General features: G+C 39.3%; 1 protein-coding gene across 6 annotated transcripts in view; it reads right to left on the minus strand.

The window, feature by feature from the left end:
- ELAVL2 (ELAV like RNA binding protein 2) overlaps positions 1-21,424 on the minus strand; it is a 157,985-nt gene that overhangs the window by 107,650 nt on the left and 28,911 nt on the right. The gene's annotated exons all lie outside the window — the stretch shown is intronic.

Consider the following 21,424-nt stretch of genomic DNA (forward strand, 5'->3'; position numbering starts at 1 on the left):
AGCAAATACTGTTTCAGTTTCTAAACTGCCCTCATTGGCTGACTTAGTTGCTATGCTTATTCATTGGCTGACCTTGTTACCATGTCTCTGCCAGTCATGAATTCTGACACATATTTCTTCCAAATAAAATTGATTAGTAAAAATATAATGTGAAGAGTTATTTTAATATTTTTCTGACATTCTCTCAATTTGCTTCAATAGATACAAATTAATGAAGGAAAACAATTACAGGAATTTCAGTCAGTAGCAGGAAGGTGTGCTTATAATATTTTGCCCATCAATATCTGTCTTGTGCATGAATTAAAGTGGGATATAAATAGAAAAGATTAAAACAGGCAACTAAAATTATATTGAATAACATAAATTTTATTTATATTATTATAGCCTGCACTATTAGAACCTCACTCATTTATTTTCAAGTAAAAATGTATTTGGTGGTTTATTTTATGCAAATTTATCAAACCCAAAACCGCAATGACTTTTCAACACTTATAGTCTAGGAATAAGCAAAATAACAGATATGTTTCCATCTTTTCATCCATATTTCTATCTTCTCAAAATATATAACCTTAATTTCACTCACTGGTGTAAGTAAGATGATCTATTCCTGTGCCATCTGTTTCCTTGATTCTAGCTTTTTGTATAGTTTTTATGATATTAATTTGATTCTATTTATCTATTTACTCTTTACAAGTTATTCAGAACTGCCTTATCAGTGAAATGAGCTGCATATAAATTTAATAAATAAATGAATTCAGGATCAACAGCCATACTTTTTTAGGAAATATACTTGTTTGCCAAACATCAAGAAAGCACAAACCAAAACTTGCCTATTCAATTATTGTTTGCAATCAAAACAAAGATTGGAAACTAGGTAATACAGGCAGTCCTCGATTATGGACATAAGCCGTGACAGTCATAAACTGGATCAAGAGTAAATCATGGTCACATGATTGCCGAACAATGCAAACAGTTATAAATACAAGCCAATTGCTAACTTTCTGAAATGCAGACACTTGGGAGGAGGGGGCGTGGCGCCATCAGAACTTCAGAACTGAATTATAAGTATCTTTTGGGAGTCCATCAGAACTTTAAATAGTCACTAAAGGACTACCTATTTTAAAATTGGCTGTGGATTTATCTGTGCATATTTTTGGACATTATACTTCAGAAGCCTTTCTTTACCCTAAATATCCATACCACTTCTGAACTGCCTACACACTATTGTCAACATGCTTGCACTAATTGCATGGCAGGTACTGGTTAAGGAACAGATTACAATTCTTTTCAACAGAATCTGAATCAAGTTGAAAATACGAAGGAAAGTTACCTCATTTCAGTTCTCTCCATTTGTATAGCAATTTCAAAAGCATCTTTCAAAACATAGAAATGTTCAGAAAACGATGTTGCAAAGGTTGCAACTGTGAAAAATGGTCATGTCACTTTTTCAATGCCATTGTAACTTTGAACAGTCACTAATTGAACTGTTGTAAATTGAGGACTACCTGTAATCTACAATAAATTAAAAAATAAGAGCATCTTTCTCTCTCAAATTAAAGTCCTGAAATGAACAGAGGTTAACTACATCCAATATTTCAGTTTTAGTTGTATTCTTTGATATTTATTTATTGATTAGCCCTTGGGCCATATGAAAGTGCAGAGTTCCAGAAACAAATTATTATTAATATTTGATAAAAGCAATTTAAAAGTTGTATTCAAAATATTGCTGATTTGGAATGTCAAGCAAAATTCCAATTCCCAATATTAAAATAGAAACACATGTACCAGTCAGCTCCTGAGAAGAAAAAAATAATGAATCCTTTTATTACAGTACCTAAAAGAATGGTTTGCTTTGATTATTAATTTGTAGATCACACAGAATGAGGCAAGAAATAAATCCTCTAAGTGGGACATGCAATAACAACTGCAATCTAATTCCAATCTAATTCCACACTACTTTTTACTTGTATTTACAGGTACCAAATCAGCTCATATCAAAACAAAGTTGCTATAACTTATCCTAAGCAATCTACATTTTTTACACCAGCAGTTGCATTCATATCACATATATTCTTTAGAGAAGGCCTTGCCTAGCTAGTAAAATCTCCAAAATACTGCAAAAACACAAACAAAAACAAAAATAATAAAAGACAGTTCACAATGCCTGAAAAGGTGGTTTGAATGAAAACAGGATATGAATATAAAGTTCAAAAAACAAAACTCATTTAAAGTACACAAGGTTACAATATAAATGGTGATGACGTTCCACTGAATATAGTGTAATCAGGGTGGATTTAAATCAAGTCAATTTAAATCACGACTTACATCACTAGTAAAAAGGCTTGATTTAAATCGATTTAAATCATAATTTTTAAAGAGCAACTGTCATCTCCGTCCCACTGCGGCTCCTCCGACCCACTGTTGACTCACCAACAGCCCTAATATTGCAGAATATACAGCCTCATGCTACATAACTCAGCTCCATTTCATGCTGAATGAACTAAATCATTAATTTATCTTAAAATAGGAAACTATCTTTAGATAGATTTTTATTCCAAAAGCATTTTATTAAAATAAATTTGATAAAAATCATAAAAATCTAATTTAATTTTTTTAATCTTTTTATTATTATTTTTAAATCATTGATTTTTATCCACCCTGAGTGTAATACAGGTAGTCCTTGACTTACAACAATTCCCTTACTGACCGGCACTGAAAAAAGTGACTTATGACCATTTTTCACACTGTTTATAGAAACAGCCCTAATGCTTCGTAGTTCCTTCAGTGCTAATTTATTTCACCCCTGTTGCAACAACTCCAGGGTCACATGATTTAAGTTCAAATGCTTGACAACTGACTCATGTTTATGACCATTGCAGTGTCTGGGAGTCATGTGTTCTCCTTTCACAACCTTTATAAGTAAAGTCAGTGAGGAAACCATATTCACTTAACAACCATGTTACAAATTTAACAACTGCAGTGATTCACTTAACAAACATGGCAAGGAAAGTTGCAAAAGGGGGCAAAACTCACTTAACAAAATTTCTCACTTAGCAACATAAATTTTGAGCTCAATTGTGGTCGTTGAAAGTATAAGGTAAGGTAACCAAACGCAACATCCTTGGTGCTCTCTGTGCTTGGTGGTTTTCTAGCAGATGTTTCATTACCCAACAAACATCTTGTATTGGGATTCACAGTCCAACCCTGAGGTACAAGTATTCTAGAAAATGTACAGATCCTAAACTTAACCTTATTCCTCCTCACTTTTGAAACAACTGTTTAGTTTTGATTTGTTTGAAAGAGACACAATTTTTTTTCTCCCTGAGAGCCAAATAAGAGCAACTTAGATGCCAGGATCCACATTTACTTATTCATGACAAACCCACATTCTGTCTTCTAGGAACTGTAAATGCAAGATGGTGAAATCCAGGACTGGATCTGATGGATGTTAAAAAATAATGGTGAAATAAATTAGCACTGAAAGAACTAAGCAGCATTAGTACTGCTTTCATAAATTATGTTTATGTGTGTTATGCTACATAAATAGCATAAACCAATATTAAATTATATTCAACGAGACATGAGATCAGCTTAGTGTAGAATAAAAATCTCATTTTAAACTAAATATACTTTTGGCTTAGACGTTCATAAGGGTCTGGACACTTTCTTCTATAGTAACAATAATGATGATAATAAAGGTAAAGGTTTCCCTCACACGTATGTGCGAGTCTTTCCCGACACTAGGGGACGGTGCTCATCTCTGTTTCAAAGCCAAAGAGCCAGCGCTGTTCAAAGATGTCTCCGTGGTCATATGGCTGGCATGACTAAATGCCAAAGGCACATGGAAAGCTATTACCTTCCCACCAAAGGTGGTTCCTATTTTTCTACTTGCATTTTGACATGATTTCAAATTGTTAGGTTGGCAGAAGCTGGGACAAGTAATGGGAATTCACTCCATTACGTGGCACTAGGGATTCGAACAGCTGAACTTTCATATTGACAAGCTCAGTGTCTTAGCTACTGAGCCACCATGTCCCTATAATGATAATAAATAACACTCCCAGACACTAAATTGAATTGAAAATTAAATAATCAGAATCATAATACGCAAAACCAAGCATTGGTTAAGAACTATATAAAATATGCAATGCCAGATCTAATGTGCTGGTTAGATCATAGCTATATCTGTGAATGGTTATATGATATATTATATAACATGGTTACATCAAGATGATCAATTAAGATAATTAAAATCCTGGAGACTAAAACATATGAAGAACAGTTGCAGGAATTAGGTATGGCTAATCTAGACAAAAGAAAGATTGGGATGACATGATAGCAGTATTCCAGTATTTGAGAGGCTGCCGCAAAGAAAGGGGTCTACTTATTTTCCAAAGCACCAAAAGGCAAGACAAGAAACAATGGATGGAAACTAATAAAGGAGAGAACCAACTTAGAACTAAGGGGAAATTTCCTAATAGTTAGAACAATTAACCAGTGGAACAGCTGGCCTTCAGAAGTTGTGGTGCTCCATCACTGGAAGTTTTTAAAAAGAGACTGGACAGTCACTTGTCTGGAATGTTATAAGGTGCCCTGCAAGCAGAGGTTTGGAATAGAAGACTCCAAGGTATCTTCTAGCTCTATTCTGATTAAATTAGGTGAAGGTACTAGCTATAGTTTATTCTAAATTTTAGAATTTAAAAGGTCTTCCTCTAACGTCTAAAAAAACCTATATGCAGCTGGAAATTGTGTGCAAATACTATAGTTCATACTCAACATTAGACCATAAAGTGATTTATTTTGGGGTTGCATGCAAACCAGGACTTATAACCAATCATTCCATTTATCCATTTATGGGTTATATGGTTTTGAGTTCTTTCTATAATACGTACATTGTAAAAGAACTGGGAAGAACAAGAATTAAGTAAGAATTAAGTAACATTTATTGCTATCTTAGAGCCGCATTAGAGTGCAGTACTGCAGGCTACTTCTGCTGATCACCGGCTGCCTGTAATTTGGCAGATCGAATCTCACCAGGTTCAAGGTTGACTCAGCCTTCCATCCTTCCGAAGTCAGTAAAATGAGGACCCAGATTGTTGAGGGCAATATTCTGTCTCTCTAAACTGCTTAGAGAGCGATGTAAAGCACTATGAAGTGGTATATAAGTCTAAGTGCTATTGCTATTAGAGGAGATCTATTACCTCTTCAGAAGTGAAGATAATATAACATTGTTCATATTTTGACATAGTAAGGCATAGGTATACACTTCCTGTGTTAAAGATGGACCTCACTGCTAGAGAAGCAGAATTTGACCAACCTGACAAGAGTGGGTTTTTCGCTAGCAGTCAAGCTCAACTTGAAGCAGTCATTATGTTCATGTTAGAAAATTATCTAATTAAGATATGCATGCATATAAACAACATAAAGAAATGTGATGGTGCAGTGGTTAGAATGCAGCAAAGCTGGCTGAAGAACTCTAGGAGTTGAAGTCCACAGGTCTTAAAAGTTGCCAAGGTTGGAGACCACTGTTGTAGACTAACTCTGCTGACTGCCAACAGTTCAATCTTGATCAGCTCAGGGTTGACAGCCTCCCATTTTTCCGAGTTTAGCAAAAGGAGGACCCAGGTTGTTTGGGGCACTATGTTGACTCTGTAAATTGCTTAGAGAGGGCTGTAAAGAACTGTGAAGCAGTATATAAATCTAAGTGCTATTGCTATAATGCATGTTGCACAGACAGTGTGTTCTTTATTGAGCAGTAGCATCACTCTTCTCTTTACTTTTCTGGCCCATCTTTCCCTTCTGCAAGGAAGGCTTTCATGTTTATCTAGGATTAATAATGAATCTTTTTTTTTCTTGGCCTACTACAAAGATTCACTTCAATGAACCTAAAGAACACCCATGCACTATTCTGATCAAACACTTTTTCTTCTATACACTCGTCTTCCTGAGGTGGTTCTTCTGTGACAGCCCCCTTATCAGAAGGCAGACATAACATGTAATGTCTCTCCTGAAAAAAATCTGAGGTAGATTTTTGTTACAGGTAATAGCAAAAAGATTCGACAAAAAGAACAGTGTAGCAGCAAAAATCCCCCTTTGTTAAATTTGGCACTGTACAGGAAGTCGTCAACTTACAACCAAAATTGGGTCTAAAATTTCTGTTGCTAAGTGAGACATTTGTTAAGTGAATTTTGCCCCTTTTTATGACCTTTCATCAATGTTGTTAAGCGAATCACTGCAGTTGTTAAGTTAGTAACATGGTTGTTAAGTGAATCTGGCTTCCACTTTGACTTTGCTTGTCAGAAAGTCACAAAAGGTGAACACAAAGTGATCCTGAGACTCTGCAACTGTCATAAATATGAAACAGTTGCCAAGCATCTGAATTTTGATCAGCTGTCTATGGGGGGTGCTGCAACGGATACAAGTGTGAAAAATGATCTTAAGTCATTTTAGTACCGCTGTAATTTTGAAGTGTCACTAAACGACCTGTTGTAAGTCAAGGACTACCTGTACTGGGAGAGGAGATTAATTCTGGAGTTCTCTTCTACCTGAATATCTAGTATTAGGAGATACAAGGAATATCTCAAAAGGTACAAGAAGAAAAAACAAATAGGTAGGGCTAAGAAAGTCAGGAAGGTCAGACAAGACTTATTTAGAGATACAAAACATCCGTGGAAAATTTAAGTAAAAAAGATGCTCGGTAGGAAATTTGGTTGGTTGACAGAAAATAATAAATATTGCTTCTGGAAAGCCATGGTGTTCCGTTGTTCACTCTACACTATGCACTATTTACTGAACAAGATGAAGCTTAGAAAGAACTCAGAAAATGTATCTTCCTTTAAGGAGGGCAATTCATTCTCTTTGGTTCCATTCCATTCCTGAGAGGACATTTGAACCTTACAAGGGGAGATGGTATATAGTATAAAGAATCAGAATCGGAATAGAGCTGGAAGGAACCTTGGAGTAGTCCAGCCCCCTGCTCAAGCAGGAGATCCTATACATTTTCAGACAAGTGGCTGTCCCATCTCTTCTTAAAAACCTCCAGTGATGAAGCATCCACAATGTCTGAAGGCAAGCTGTTCCACTGGTTAATTGTCCTCACTGTTAGGAAGTTTCTCCTTGATTCCAAGTTGCTTCTCTCCTTGATTAGTTTCAACACATTTTTTCTTGTTCTGCCCTCTGGTGCTTTGGAAAATAAACTGACCCCCTCCTCTTTGTGGCAGCCCCTCAAATACTGGAATACTGCTATCATGTCCCCCCCCTAGACCTTCTTTTCTCTAGATTGGCCAAACCCAAATCCTGCAACCATTCTTCATATGTTTTAGTCTCCAGATCTTTAATCATCTTTGTTGTTCTTCTTTGCACTTCAAAGACTCAACATCTTTTTAGTAATGTGGTGACTAAAACTGCATAGTTTTAATAACAGGGTCACCTGCAATTTTAAGCTGTCTTTTCAAGATTTGTATCCGCAGCCTCAAAAAGACTTATGTAGCTTCAGTAACATTTACAGAATCAATGTCCCAAACCAGCATTTCAACTTGCTATATAGACAGCTTGGTGTCTCTTTTAATTTCATCCCAGGTTCCCAGAACAGCTCTAAGCATTTGATATTTGTGAACTGTTTTCAAAACAGACTTTTTCAAACCTTCTTACTTCATTTTCGTTCTTTTTCTTTCCAAACAATAATGCTCATAATTCTGCCCACTTCTACTTTTACTGCTGCATATATGACAGTACCACAAGGTACTCTTTGGGGACATCCTCTTCCCAAGTGCTAATGAACCAAACAGAAAACAAAAGATACATTTCCTAAACAGGTTAACAGAAAGTATAAGGCAAACCCCGATCTCATCAGCAGAGCTTCCAACAAAGTAATCTTAGGAAGCTAAAATAACAAATGAACAAGTAAACAACTAGCTAGTTATTGGTTGTATACGGAAAAATATGGCCTATGAAATGGCAGTCTATTTTATAATCAAGTTGAAAATATAGCTTCTATATACTTTGCATGAAAACTACTAACAACATGAAGCCATTTTATAAAATGATGGCTAGTCTTGAGCACAATTTTAGTAGATTGTTATAAAATATTCCTAATTTGGGACGTTTTAAAGGCAAAAAAGAATGGGAATGGTGCTTATTCTGCCCTCTATATCTTGAAAAATACCCCTAAAATGCTTAGAGCAAGAATCTCAGATATTTCCAATATGTAGTGGACTTTCCAACAGAATATCTAGGATAAGCCTTTAACTTATAGTTTACATTAGCATGTGGGAGGAAATGGCTAAAAAGGAAACTTGAAATATGTCCCTTAATTATTCATTATTGCCGCTTTTATTTGTCCTTCATTATGCATGTCACTATGCCAAGTGTAAGAGAACATAATCTAAAATTGAAGACAAAAAAGACTGAAGAAAATAGCAAGTTCCGCATACTTAACCTAATATTAGAATAATTCTAGATCCAGATAATATATAAATATAAATAATATAAATATAAATAATATAAATATAAATATAAATATAAATATAAATATAAATATAAATATAAATATAAATATAAATATAAATATAAATATGAATATGAATATGAATATGAATATGAATATGAATATAAATATAAATATAAATAATATAAATAATATAAATAAATATAAATATAAATAATATAAATATAAATATAAATATAAATATAAATATAAATATAAATATAAATATAAATATAAATATAAATATAAATATAAATAATATAAATATAAATAATATAAATATAAATAATATAAATATAAATAAATATAAATATAAATATAAATATAAATATAAATATAAATATAAATATAAATATAAATATAAATATAAATAATATAAATATAAATATAAATATAAATATAAATATAAATATAAATATAAATATAAATAATATACATCATATACATCATATACATCATATACATCATATACATATACATATACATATACATATACATAAACATAAACATAAACATAAACATAAACATAAACATAAATATAAATATGATCTTCAGAAATGTGAAGAATATTCCATTAGTCTGATGCATTAAGAATCTCGTCAGGAAACATTATATAATTGCCATGGCTACTGAGCACCAAAAACAGTATTTAAGTCAGGGTTACCCAGTAATGAAGTTTGCAAATAATGAGTCTCGTATGATTTTTTAGTACGAATTGAGTGATCTTACCCTAGGCTTTTATCTCATAATTTCTTGAATGAAATACATAGTTCTAGTGGTTGTTGTTGCAGCCCAAAATGGCTTCGATTTGGGTCATTTACAGGAAGTTTGACTTATGTATATTATCAATAACTAGCTGATAAACCTGCATTGTTTACACCAAGTGGCTGGTGTGTTTCCCTCCCACTAATTGGCCAAGTTTTCCATCTCTCAGGCTGGGGGGGTCAAACAGTACGCCCCTCAGACAGGGTTCGCAATTTGGGAGTCCTCCTGGACCCACAGCTGACTTTTGAACACCACTTGTCGGCTGTGACCAGGGGGACATTTGCCCAGGTTCGCCTGGTGCACCAGTTGCGTCCCTACCTGAACCGGGAGGCCCTCACAACAGTCACTCGTGCCCTTGTGACCTCTAGACTGGACTACTGCAACGTGCTCTACATGGGGCAGCCCTTGAAGAGCATTCGGAGACTTCAGCTTGTCTCCAGAATGCAGCCGCGCGAGCGATCGTGGGTGCACCTCGGTTCACCCACGTAACACCTATCTTCCGCGAGCTGCACTGGCTGCCTATTGGTCTTCGGATACGCTTCAAGGCGCTAGTCGTCACTTATAAAGCCCTTCATGGTATTGGACCTGGGTACTTGAGAGACTGCCTACTGCCAATTACCTCCAATAGACCGATCAGATCCCACAGATTAGGCCTCCTCCGAATTCCATCCGCCGGCCAATGCCGACTGGCGACTACCCGGAGGAGAGCCTTCTCTGTGGCTGCTCCGACCCTCTGGAACGAGCTCCCTGTGGAGATTCGAACCCTCACCACCTTCCAGGCCTTCCGCAAAGCCCTTAAAACCTGGCTGTTCCGACAGGCCTGGGGCTAAAGAGTTTTTGCCCCCCTTCTCGAATGGTATGGTTGTTGTGTGTTTTTTAAATTTTGTATTGTTATGTCTCGTCTTTTTTATTCCCTTGTCTGTACCCCCTTCCCTGATTGAATTGTGAGCCGCCCTGAGTCCCCTTCGGGGAAAAGGGCGGCATACAAATGTAATAAATCAAATCAAATCAATCAAATCAATTGTCCGGGTATCTATTTATAGGGGGAAAATGTCCAGACCAAACTAATGCTGGATTTTCCCCCTTACCAGAGAGCCTCCTTGTGGAGTACTGTACCCTGACAACTCCACTGTCCTGTAAAGCCATTTTACAGCAGTGCAGTAGAGACCATTTTAAGGCACAACAGGCTGCATCTTAACAGAATACACACACCGAGGGGTGTTAGGGATGTCTTACCCCCAGTATTTTTTCCCAGGGAGTAAATCATCTGTGTACCAGGTTTGATTGAAATTGCTCAAGGGGTACCAGAGTTATGCTGGAACATACACACACAGCTGTTTTCATATTATCAATCATTGTCCTTCATGGTTACAGGTCAGATATTTTCAGTTGCTACCTCAAAGTTTTGAAATCTCTGTTCTTTCTTTGGGAATTTGGGCAGTTTAGAAAAGAGCAGGAAAAGTATTCCCCACTACAATACATTTTTAAATAGGAGGTTTGATTGGTTTAAATGGTTTCACTGTTTTATTTACTTATGACGTACACCTCCTTGAGAGATCTTTGGAAACTGGTTTAGAAATACTTCAAAGGATTGTTTATTAAATTTACCCATGATACTCATCTGACCATTGAAGCAACCCTGGGAGCCTCACAAAATGATAAAAACAATTAACAAGAATTAAATAGGAGCTAAAAGGCAAGGGAATAGGGACGTGATGGTTCAGTGGCAAAGACGCTGAGCTTGTCGATCAGAAAGGTCGGCAGTTCGACAGTTCAAATCCCTAGTGCCGCATAACAGAGTAAGCTCCCGTTACTTGTCCCAGCTTCTGCCAACCGAGTAATTCGAAAGCATGTAAAAATGCAAGTAGAAAAATAGGAAGCACCTTTGGCGGGAAACAGCATTCAGTAAGCCTTCAGCATTTAGCCATACTGGCCACATGACCACAGAAATGTCTTTGAACAGTGCCGGTTCTTCGGCTTTGAAACAGGGATGAGCACCGTCCCCTAGATTCCAGAATGACTAGCATATATGTGTGAGGGGAACCTTTACATTCACCTTAAAAGGGAACGGGCAGCATGGGGTGGGGGATCTTCTTTCTACCCTGCCAGCCTTCTCCAGCATAGAGCATCCACACTGGGGGCACAGGGTAGCCAGCAGAGCCACATTTTAAGGCCCTTCCAGAAGGTTGAGAAAATGGGAAAGAACGTTGGTCCTTACCTGAACGTTTCTTTTCTGTAGTAAAGGCGGGAGGAGCTACAACAGGGTTTAGTCACAGCCTGATTGCTCCAGAGACTGAGAGATTTTTCTTAAGTATCCTCCTTTCCCTCTCAGCTTCCAGTTTCACGAGGTCGAATGGAGAAGCTGACAACATTATGTAAGGAAACAACACCACACATACAGAGAAAAGACCACCCCGACCCCATCTGATCAACCATGGGCGAGAAGTAGGCCTTCCCGCCTTTACTACAGAAAAGAAACGTTCAGGTAAGGACCAATGTTCTTTTTCCTGTAGTTTCAGCGGGAGGGGCTACAACAGGGACATACCCAAACTAAGTCCCAGGGCGGGCCGTTGACTCCGGGGGAGGGGGGTCGCCACCTGTTGGGGCACCCAACGGCCAAAGGCCACGTCTGCCGAAGCGAAACAATTGAGGCGATAGTGTCGAATAAAGGGGGATGCTGAGGCCCAGGTGGCCGCCCTACAAATATCCTCCAGCAGAGCCCTGGTAGCCCATGAGGCTGTGGTAGCCGCGCTTCTAGTGGAGTGGGCAGTAATGCCCTGCGGTGGGACCTGGTGTACTGCCTGATAGGCCTCCATGATGGCCTGTCGCAGCCATCTGCCTATGGTGGCCGAAGACACCCTGGCACCTAGTATGTTAGGTTGGAAGGACAGGAACAGGGCCTCTGAATGCTGATAGGACATGTACGCCTCAGATAAATGCATATTGCACGGCGGACATCTAGGCGGTGCAAGCGGACCTCCCTCTCATGGGAAGGGGAAGGGCAGAAGTTTGGAAGAACAACCTCCTGCGATCTATGGAACAGGAAGTTAGCTTTTGGAAGAAAGGTCGGATCTAGCCTCAGGACAACCTTGTCTTGGTGGAATTGGCACAAATCCTCTTTGGACGACAAGGCAATTCGGAAATCCGTCTAGCTGAGGTGACGGCGACAAGGAAGATCACCTTCAGGGTTAGGAACCTAAGGTGTACGGTCCTCAATGGTTCGAAGGGGGCCCCAGTAAGGGCTCTAAGAACCAGTGAGAGATCCCACGTGGGGAACCTGTGTACAGAGGAGGATATAGGTTTGCCGCCCCTTTGAGGAAACGCTTCACCAACGGTGACTGAGTTAGTGACCAATGACCCTCCCCCGCTAAGACCGAAGAGAAGGCAGCTGTCTGCCTCCGTAGGGTGTTATGAGAGGCCACGGTCCAGACCGTGTTGTAAAAATTTGAGGACCGAGGCTGAAGCTGGGGAAATGTGGAAATCGACCACGTGGAATTATAAATTTGAGTGGTCGACAAGCGCCTGGCTGCCTCGATGGTGGAGATAACCTTGACGGACAGGCTAGCATCCCTCAGAAGGCACCGCTCAAGTGCCAGACAGTTAGCTGGAGCCACTGGTCTCCAGATGAACCAGGACCCCCTGGCACAGGGCGACTTCCTCCCGGGGAATCCTCCAGTGTGGAGAGATGGATAGTTGAACAAGGTCCGTGAACCAAGGTCGCCTCGGCCAAAACAGGGCCATCAGGGCCACTATTTTCCTCAGGGTTCCCTGGATAAGGGGAAGAGGAGGGAAAGCGTAAAGGAGACCACGGGGCCATGGGCTCCTGAGAGCGTCCGTGCCCTCTGCATTGCGTGCAGGAAAGAGGGAGAAGAATTGAGGAAGTTGGGCATTGGTCAGGCTGGCGAACAAGTCTCCCAGCGGATCACAGAAACGGAGGCAGATTTTGTGAAATATCTCTAGAGCCAGCTGCCACTCGCCGTAATTTACTGTTATCCGTCTCAACCAGACGGCTTGGGGATTGGCAATGCCCGAGATGTGCTCCGACGTGATGGCTCCTTTCTGCCCATAAGCCGAGCTTCTGAGCTTCTTGCCACAGGCTTTTGGAATGAGTCCCCCCTTGACGATTTATGTGAGCCTTTGTCACCACATTGTCTGTCAGGAGGAGGACATATCGATTGGCTATCAGGTCTCAAAAGTGAAGAAGTGCCAGGCGGGCCACCTTCAGCTCCAGCCAATTGATGTTGTGGCAAAGGTTGGGCTTTGACCATCGTTCCTGTGCCAGGCTGGTCTCCATCACCACTCCCCAGCCAAAGAGGCTGGTGTCCGTCATGATGGAGATGCGGTCTGGTTCCCAGAATTCGGCCCCCGCGGTTCAAAGACGGGGACAACCAACACCTCAGGGACAAGCGGAGGCCCGCTGGTAAATGAATGGAACGCGGGGAGTTGCTCACCCACTGTCGTTGGAATGGAATGAGCGTCCACTGAAGTGTTCTGGAGTGTAGGCGGGCCCACAGGATGGAACCCTCACTGACCAATAAAGGGGAAGGAGGCCTAGGATTATCGTGTCCTCTGGAAGAAGAGGGGGACCTCTGCCTGGAAACTGCCGGTGGTCTGGGCACCCCTTGGGAAGAGGCCCAAGAGGCTAGGCTCGAGGAAATACCCCTAGATATAGCTGTAGAGATGAGTCTCCTGATGCTATCAGGCAACTGGTCTAAAACCTCTAAATCCTCCTGAGAAGGGCCCCATGATGGAGGCCCTCGGGGGGGCAGTTGGGCTGCCAGTAGATAGTCCCGGGATCCCCCTTCTCCCGGGTCCTCCACCCTTTCTCTATAGGTTCTAGGTGAGATGGGGGAGAAGGAGAAGCCACCATCCTACAGGGCCTTGCAGGGGAACTAGAGGGAGAGGAAGGACTGAAACCCCTAGGGGGCGATCCAGAGGTTTGAGAACAGGGCCCAATCGAAGATCTAGATCTGCTGGGGGATTCAGGCCTAGTTGCCTGCGCCAGCCTTTCTGCCCTAGCCACCTGTTTTTCCAGGGCTTTTTGTCTTCTGGATTCATCTCTAGCGGTTGCTCTGGAAGGGCGCTGATCGGATGTAGGCCTGAAGGCTGCTGCCCTGGGCCTAAGTTTACCCTGGCCCTCCTCCGCTAGATCTCCTTGGGCCTGTGGTTCTAGAACTGTGGAGGCCATGCCCCACTCAGGCCGCTGCTGGTAGGCCGCTGCCCACGAGGTCACACCAGAAATGGCCACTGCGCCTCGTGGGTGGTGAAACAGGCGATGGTAGGGCTCTGAAAATTGGCTCTAAGGGATTAGCCTCACAATGAGCTGAGTCCTTGAGACTCCTGCGCTCGGATTCACAGTCCTCCAGCCTCCACGGGTCGCACCACGCTGTTCGGCTAATTTAAACAGGTGCGGCCTCCGATAGTAAATCAGACCGCAGCAGCTCTTTGAAGCTGCAGCGAAGCTCCAGAGGCAGCGCTGAAAGCAGATCGGCCGAGCAGTAAATCTTAAGTCGCTAGAGGCCGCGCTTGAGCTGCAGAGACTGTAACTTGACAAACTGCCGCTGCTGAGCTCTGAAGGAGCCAGCAGTTTACTGACTGGCCGCAGGGTAGGAGGCAAGCCCCCCCACCTTCTCCGTGAGACTGAAAACAGTCTCTTTTGGCCACAGTCTGTTTTAATCAAATTTAGGATATCCAATTAATCGAATCAATACTTTAATCATACCTCACTGGAGCCACAGCTAGTGCTTGGACCAAAGACTGAGGGAAACTGGGTGCTGAGAGGGAAAGGAGGATACTTAAGAAAAATCCCTCAGTTTCTGGACCAATCAGGCTGTGACTAAACCCTGTTGTAGCCCCTCCCGCCAAAACTACAGGAAAATGAGTGGATTTCACCTCCAGCAACAGAGTATTCCAACGGGCAGGGGCCACAACAGAAAAGACTACTCTTCTGCACCCACCAACTGAAATTCCTTTACAGACAGGGTCCACAGAAAGGCTCTTCAGCTGTGGTGAGCCAATCTCACTGGGGCAAGAGAGATCCCCAGATGCCCTCAACCGAGGCCACATAAGCCCTTAAAGGTAATAACCAACACCTTTGAATTGGATTCAGAAATAGAATTGTAAATGTAATAACCAACACTTTGAATTGGGTTTAGAACCAAACTGTCACTTTGTTTAGTCTAACTGTAAAATAATATGCAAAAGTAGACACATAGGGTGAAAAATTAGCCTCTCTTTTTGAAGGTTATATTTTCATACCTTCATTATTCAGAATCTTTTGTTCTCTCTTATAACTTCCCACTAACACAGTGCTTTTTCCCAAACTTTTCCTTCATTTCCCATCAAAACCATCTATCACAAAGTCCTTTTTTACCCAGTGTAGGAAAAACTCTTTAAATGTTCCTGTTGTAATTGTAAAATGGGGTTATGCCGTTACCCAAAGGAAAAAAAACAATTCTGCCCAATTTTGGTAATTTATTCAGGTTTGGGAAGTACTACACTAACATCTCCAGTTCTCCTAGAAGCCCAACAGGCAGGCTCCACTTCAACATGGCAGGGAACACAGGCAAATTCATACTCCTGGAATAGGAGCTATTTCAGGATGGAGATCTAACACTATAGCCTTCGTACAACAACCTGCAATTTGGAAACAAGAATTTCTGGTGCACAATGAAAGGAAATTTGAACAATGAAAACGGCCAAAGCTGTCCCATTTTATATTGTTCAAGAGTCAATGGAAGAATTTACTTGCATCAAACTATTACAAACCAGTTTAAAAACAACAAATGGAAGCAATGATTTCCTTAACTGTCCACAATCACTTGTGGAGGAAGTTCATTAAAATCAGCTGAGGTGCTAACAAATGGCTTGGCTTTATGTGTTAATACTCAAAAAAGGTTCCCATTTCATAAGGCGGCACATATAATAAATACAGGTAGTCCTCAACTTATGACCACAATTGAGCCCCAAATTTCTGTTGTGACACATTTGTTAAGGGGGTTTTGCCCCATTTTAGGACTTTTCTTGCCACAGTTGTTAAGTGAATCACTTCAGTTGAGAAGCTAGTAACCCAGTTGTTAAGTGACACAAAAGGTGACCTTGGGACATAGCAAAGGTCATAAATATTAGCCATTTGCCATTTTTGATCACATGATCATGGGGATGCTGCAAAGGTCATAATTATGAAAAATGGTTGGAAGTCACATTTTTCAGTTCCGTTGTAACTTTGAACAGTTGTAAGCCGAGGACTATCTGTCTTGTGGAAAACACTGATGTCACCAATCTGACTTAGACTCCAAATATAAATTCAGCTTATAATCTTACCTCAAAGGTTAACTGTCTGGTGAAGATGCATACTTGATTTAGCCTGGGATATAATTAATACTGAAAAAACCTTATGCTCATTATTAAAAAAAAAATCTGAAAGAACCTTTAACAATAGTTGGGACTTTTAGGGCCATATCAAACTATCAACAGACATTTCTGTTTTGGGCCCATAGATTTTGTCCTCCATTATTGGTTTACTTTCTTGATGTTTTGTGTTTATGCTCCCTGAATTAGGCTCCCACGTGTCAGGCTTGCAGGTGGTCTATGAATATAAACATTTTTTGTTGTTACATCTCTCTTATTTAATTTTTAGGAGGACAGGTAAGAAGTTTTAATTACTATATAACAACTTGGGGAGGGAGTTCCATTTTGATCTGTTGATGCAAGAGAGCCTATGGCCTTCTGAATATTTAAGGCTAGAACACTATAAACACCCCTTTATTCATTATTAATTTGTTTTATAGCTACTATTTTTCAAGTGATGTACAGAGGAAACTCCCTTCCTCAATAGCAAATCTTATGAAGCAAGTTGGGCCTAAAATGTCTGATTTAAAATTACCTAGTGAAGTTTCCATGGCTAATGGTGAGCCTAAATCTGATTTTTCATATTTTACTACATATTAGCCAATATGCCATATAGGCTAATAACTGTTTCTATTTTTACTAGGTTACATGGTCAACCAGGAACGTAACTGTGTGTGAACCAAAAACAAAAGTTTGAGAAGTAAAACAAGAAATCTAAACCACAAGAATTCAACTTACTGAAAAAAACCAGACATGATTTAAATAGGTTAAGGATTCCTAGTTATTTCTAGATTGGATTGGTGTTGTTATGCTTTCTATCTGGATCTGCCTTTGAAAAGTATACAGGAATTTTGATAAGTCCAGAAACAATTCTTGCTATTTACTAGGGTGAGCATATCTAATTATACAATTTGTTTCATTGACATGGATTTCCAAATTCAAACCAAAATTATGTTTCTGCCTTAAATGCTCCTAATAAAGGTAAAGGTTCCCCTGCACATGCAAGCTAGTCGCTTCTGGCTCTAGGGGGTGGTGTTCATCTCAGTTTCTAAGCCAAAGAGCCGGAACTGTCTGAAGACGTCTTCGTGGTCATGTGACTGGCATGATTAAATGCCAAAGATGCACAAATCGCTATTACCTTCCCACCAAAGTGGTCCCTATTTTTCTGCTTGCATTGTTACGTGCTTTCGAATTGCTAGTTGGCAGAAGCTGGGACAAGTAATGGGAGCTCACTCCATTACGTGGCGCTAGGAATTCGAACCACTGAACTGCCAACCTTCTGATTGATAAGCTCAGTGTTATAACCACTGAGCCACCATGTCCCTATATGCTCTGAATAGCCTCATGCTAATACTATTTTAATCATCCAAAAATTCCTTATGATTGTCACAGAAGTTTGTTCTATCTTATGAACTATCTTCACCTGTGTTAAATTTGCTAAAACTTTATAATTCTTACTGAAGTCCTGTTCTGGGCTTATCTTGAGGGGCAGCAGGTCTACACAATAAATGTACAAATACATTAACCAATAAGATCAGGTGAGTAATTAGAAACACAACAGTTCAGAATCACAACATTTTAGCCCCAAACCCACATTATCTGGAATGGTTTAATAACTTCATCTAATTTACTCCATGATGTATACATACTTTCTGTATTAACCATCATATTCAATGAAGCCCAGAACAAAGTTCTCATCCTACAAATCCTAAAAATACAGTCCAAAGCGTAATTCTACACTCAATGCAAACATATTAACTGCAAAATGATAAAACTCATCTTAAACCTCTAAGTTATGTTACAGTTATTTTAAAATTTTACAAGGAGCTCTTTGTACCATCTATATTGTTTTATCCTGAACATGTAGGACAATAGCTATGGTTGTCTGTCACTTGATATTTACCCCTTAAAGCCTACATTTTTTAAAAAAGATTTCTTCTGTGATCTGAGCAAACCAGAATTGCATCTGTAAATTCCTTTAAAAAAGATGTAAAGAACTTATTCCTGCTGCAGCCTAATCAGACTATTGAACTGCAGAGGCAATTTTTCACAATCTTTATTAAAGATATTCTATCGTAACCATGACACTCTCTGTGTAAGGTATGTATTATCTCTGTAGGGCACATACTATACTTTTTACTGAAAACAAGTCTTTAATGAAAAGAAGAAACCATTTGAACATTTGACATCCATACTCTTGCTAGAGTGGTCTAAGTTCTACTATTATAACAATCACTAGCTAATGAAGCTAATGAAGATGAATTTGAATCTGAACAATCTTACAGTGGAGTTGCATTAGTATAACTAAGCCCAAACAGCAGTAATTCTGGTGTTAATACGCTCTGTTTCAACAACATTTAATGGGGTCAGCAGAGAGTTATATAGATAACCAGAGTAATCAATAATGATTTACACAGAAGCTACCATGTGTTCTTAGTGGAGGAAGAAAGCAAAAACTCTAGAGTTTAAACTCTATTTGAGATTCTTTCTCCATAGCAGTAAGTCTGACCCTGAATTGAAATATTTACTACATCAGAAAAAGGATGATATAACTTAAATCTTGAAGACTCTCTATTTTGGTTGTGGTTGTCTCAGTGTCTAAGATCAGCAGCACAATAATAGAATGAGCTCTCTTATGTATGTGTATATACACATATACATGCACATACCATATTTTTCAGACTATAAGATGCACCGGTGTATAAGACGCACCAAGATTTCGAAAAGGTAAGTAAGAAAAAAACATTTTTGTCCTCCCCAGTCCCCAGGAGCACTCTGTAGGCTTCAGTAGGGTTGGGAAGGCAAAAACACCTCCGTTTTTGTGTAAAACGATCCGTTTTCTGCAAAAAAGGGAGTGTTTTTGCCTTCCCTCAACCCTGCTGAAGCCTGCAGAATGCTTCTGGGGGAAGGCAAAAACACAAAAACCCTGTTTTCGCAAAAGTGGGATGTGGAGGCGGGCTTCAGGAGGCCAAAAATGGCTGTAAAGATACACCAACATTTCCACGCACTTTGGGGGAAGGGGGAAAGGTGCATCTTATACTCAGAAAAATACGGTATGTATGTATGTATGTATGTATGTATGTATGTATGTATGTATGTATGTATGTATGTATGTATATATGTATATGTATATGTATATGTATATGTATATGTATATGTATATGTATATGTATATGTATATGTATGTGTATATACACACACACACACACACACAAACTTGTCATTTGGCAAAGAGCGTCTTCACAAACCAAGTGCTATTCTTCCTATGAGAGACTAATACAAATAAGTGGTATTTTTTTAAGAGTACATGTACATTGTAAAATTATTCTATGTTCTATTGTACTATATCACCATTCTTCATTGAACTAGTTTTCTATCTCCAAGCAAAAGGAACACAATTCACATTGCCCTTATTTCTTCAATCACAGTTCAACTTTGCCAGCCCGTGACTGAAACACTCAGATGTTCTAACGAGAAAGCTATGGACAAAAATACATAGCTTGTCTGTGAATATTCTGCGTCTACTATCAGAACAATTAATTCTTGTAACATCATTACTCTGCTCCAAGGCACAGTAAGAAGACACATCAAATCAAAGCAAATAAGACAAAGCAACTTGAAGACTTTTCAATAAAAAAAACTTTCTCACGATGCAGTTAAAATGGCAAATAGTAATTTGCCATTGATGCAGGGAAAGTCTTAACTGGCAATGCATGTGGGGAACTAAAACTTCCTACCAAAAATATATATGAAATGTACTGTACACCATTCTAAATTGGTCAACAACAAAATTACTACTCAAAATACATCTGGTAATCCTTTTTCTCCAATGTTTAAAGATGTTAAGTAGGGAATCCAAGGCAACCAAGGGATATTAGTCATACTGAAATAGCCAGATTACTTCATATTTACTGATGGTTAAAAACTAGAACTATAAAATTCCCGGAAATTTATTTTGAAGAAACATATAAAGGTTTGAAAGCAAAGAAATGTAAAAATTGAGAAAATTGAAATAGTTAGTATTTTAGAACATATAGAATAGAATAGAATAGAATAGAATAGAATAGAATGCAATAACAGAGTTGGAAGGGGTCTTGGAGGTCTTCTAGTCCAACCCCCTGCTTAGGAAGGAAACCCTACACCACTTCAGACTAATGGTTATCCAACATCTTCTTTAAAAAACCCAGTGTTGGAACATATGCAACTTCTGGAGGCAAGTTGTTCCATTGACTAATTGTTCTGACTGTCAAGAAATTTCTCCTTAGTTCTTTTTTATTTATTTAATTAATTTTAAACACATAAACACATCAACAAAAACAAACACATGACTTAAGACAACATAGGAACAAGAAGTTCCATCATATATCATACAGCAGTTCCGTATGTTTCTTTGCAGTTAGTATTTTCCCTTCTATACCTTTCTATCGTACATTCATTGTCTCCTTATTCGTTATCCATTATTATGTACAATTCTATATTTATTTATACTATTGTTATTCCCTTTAAAAGATTATAAGGTACAGTTTGGATTGTTTTGTTTACCATCCCTAGAGCCTGTTATGACACCACCTTATTTTCTCTTTCTTTTCTTTTCTCTCTCCCTTCCTTCTCTACTTCCTTCCTTCCTCCTCTCCTTCCCTTTCTTTCTTCCCTTACCTCTCCCCTACTCTTACCCTCTCTCTTCCCCTTCCTGCCCTCTCTCCTTTTCTTTCTCTCCCATCCTCCCTCCTCTCCTTCTTTTTCTCTCCCTTCCACCCACCTCTCCTTACCTCTTCCTTCTTCCCTTACCTCTCCTCCACTCTTCCTCTTCCTTTACTACTATCT

Source organism: Thamnophis sirtalis, unplaced genomic scaffold (assembly GCF_051295495.1).
Source record: "Thamnophis sirtalis isolate CommonGarterSnake01/CBP01778 unplaced genomic scaffold, rThaSir2_p1.2 scaffold_5, whole genome shotgun sequence".
NCBI lineage: Eukaryota > Metazoa > Chordata > Lepidosauria > Squamata > Natricidae > Thamnophis > Thamnophis sirtalis.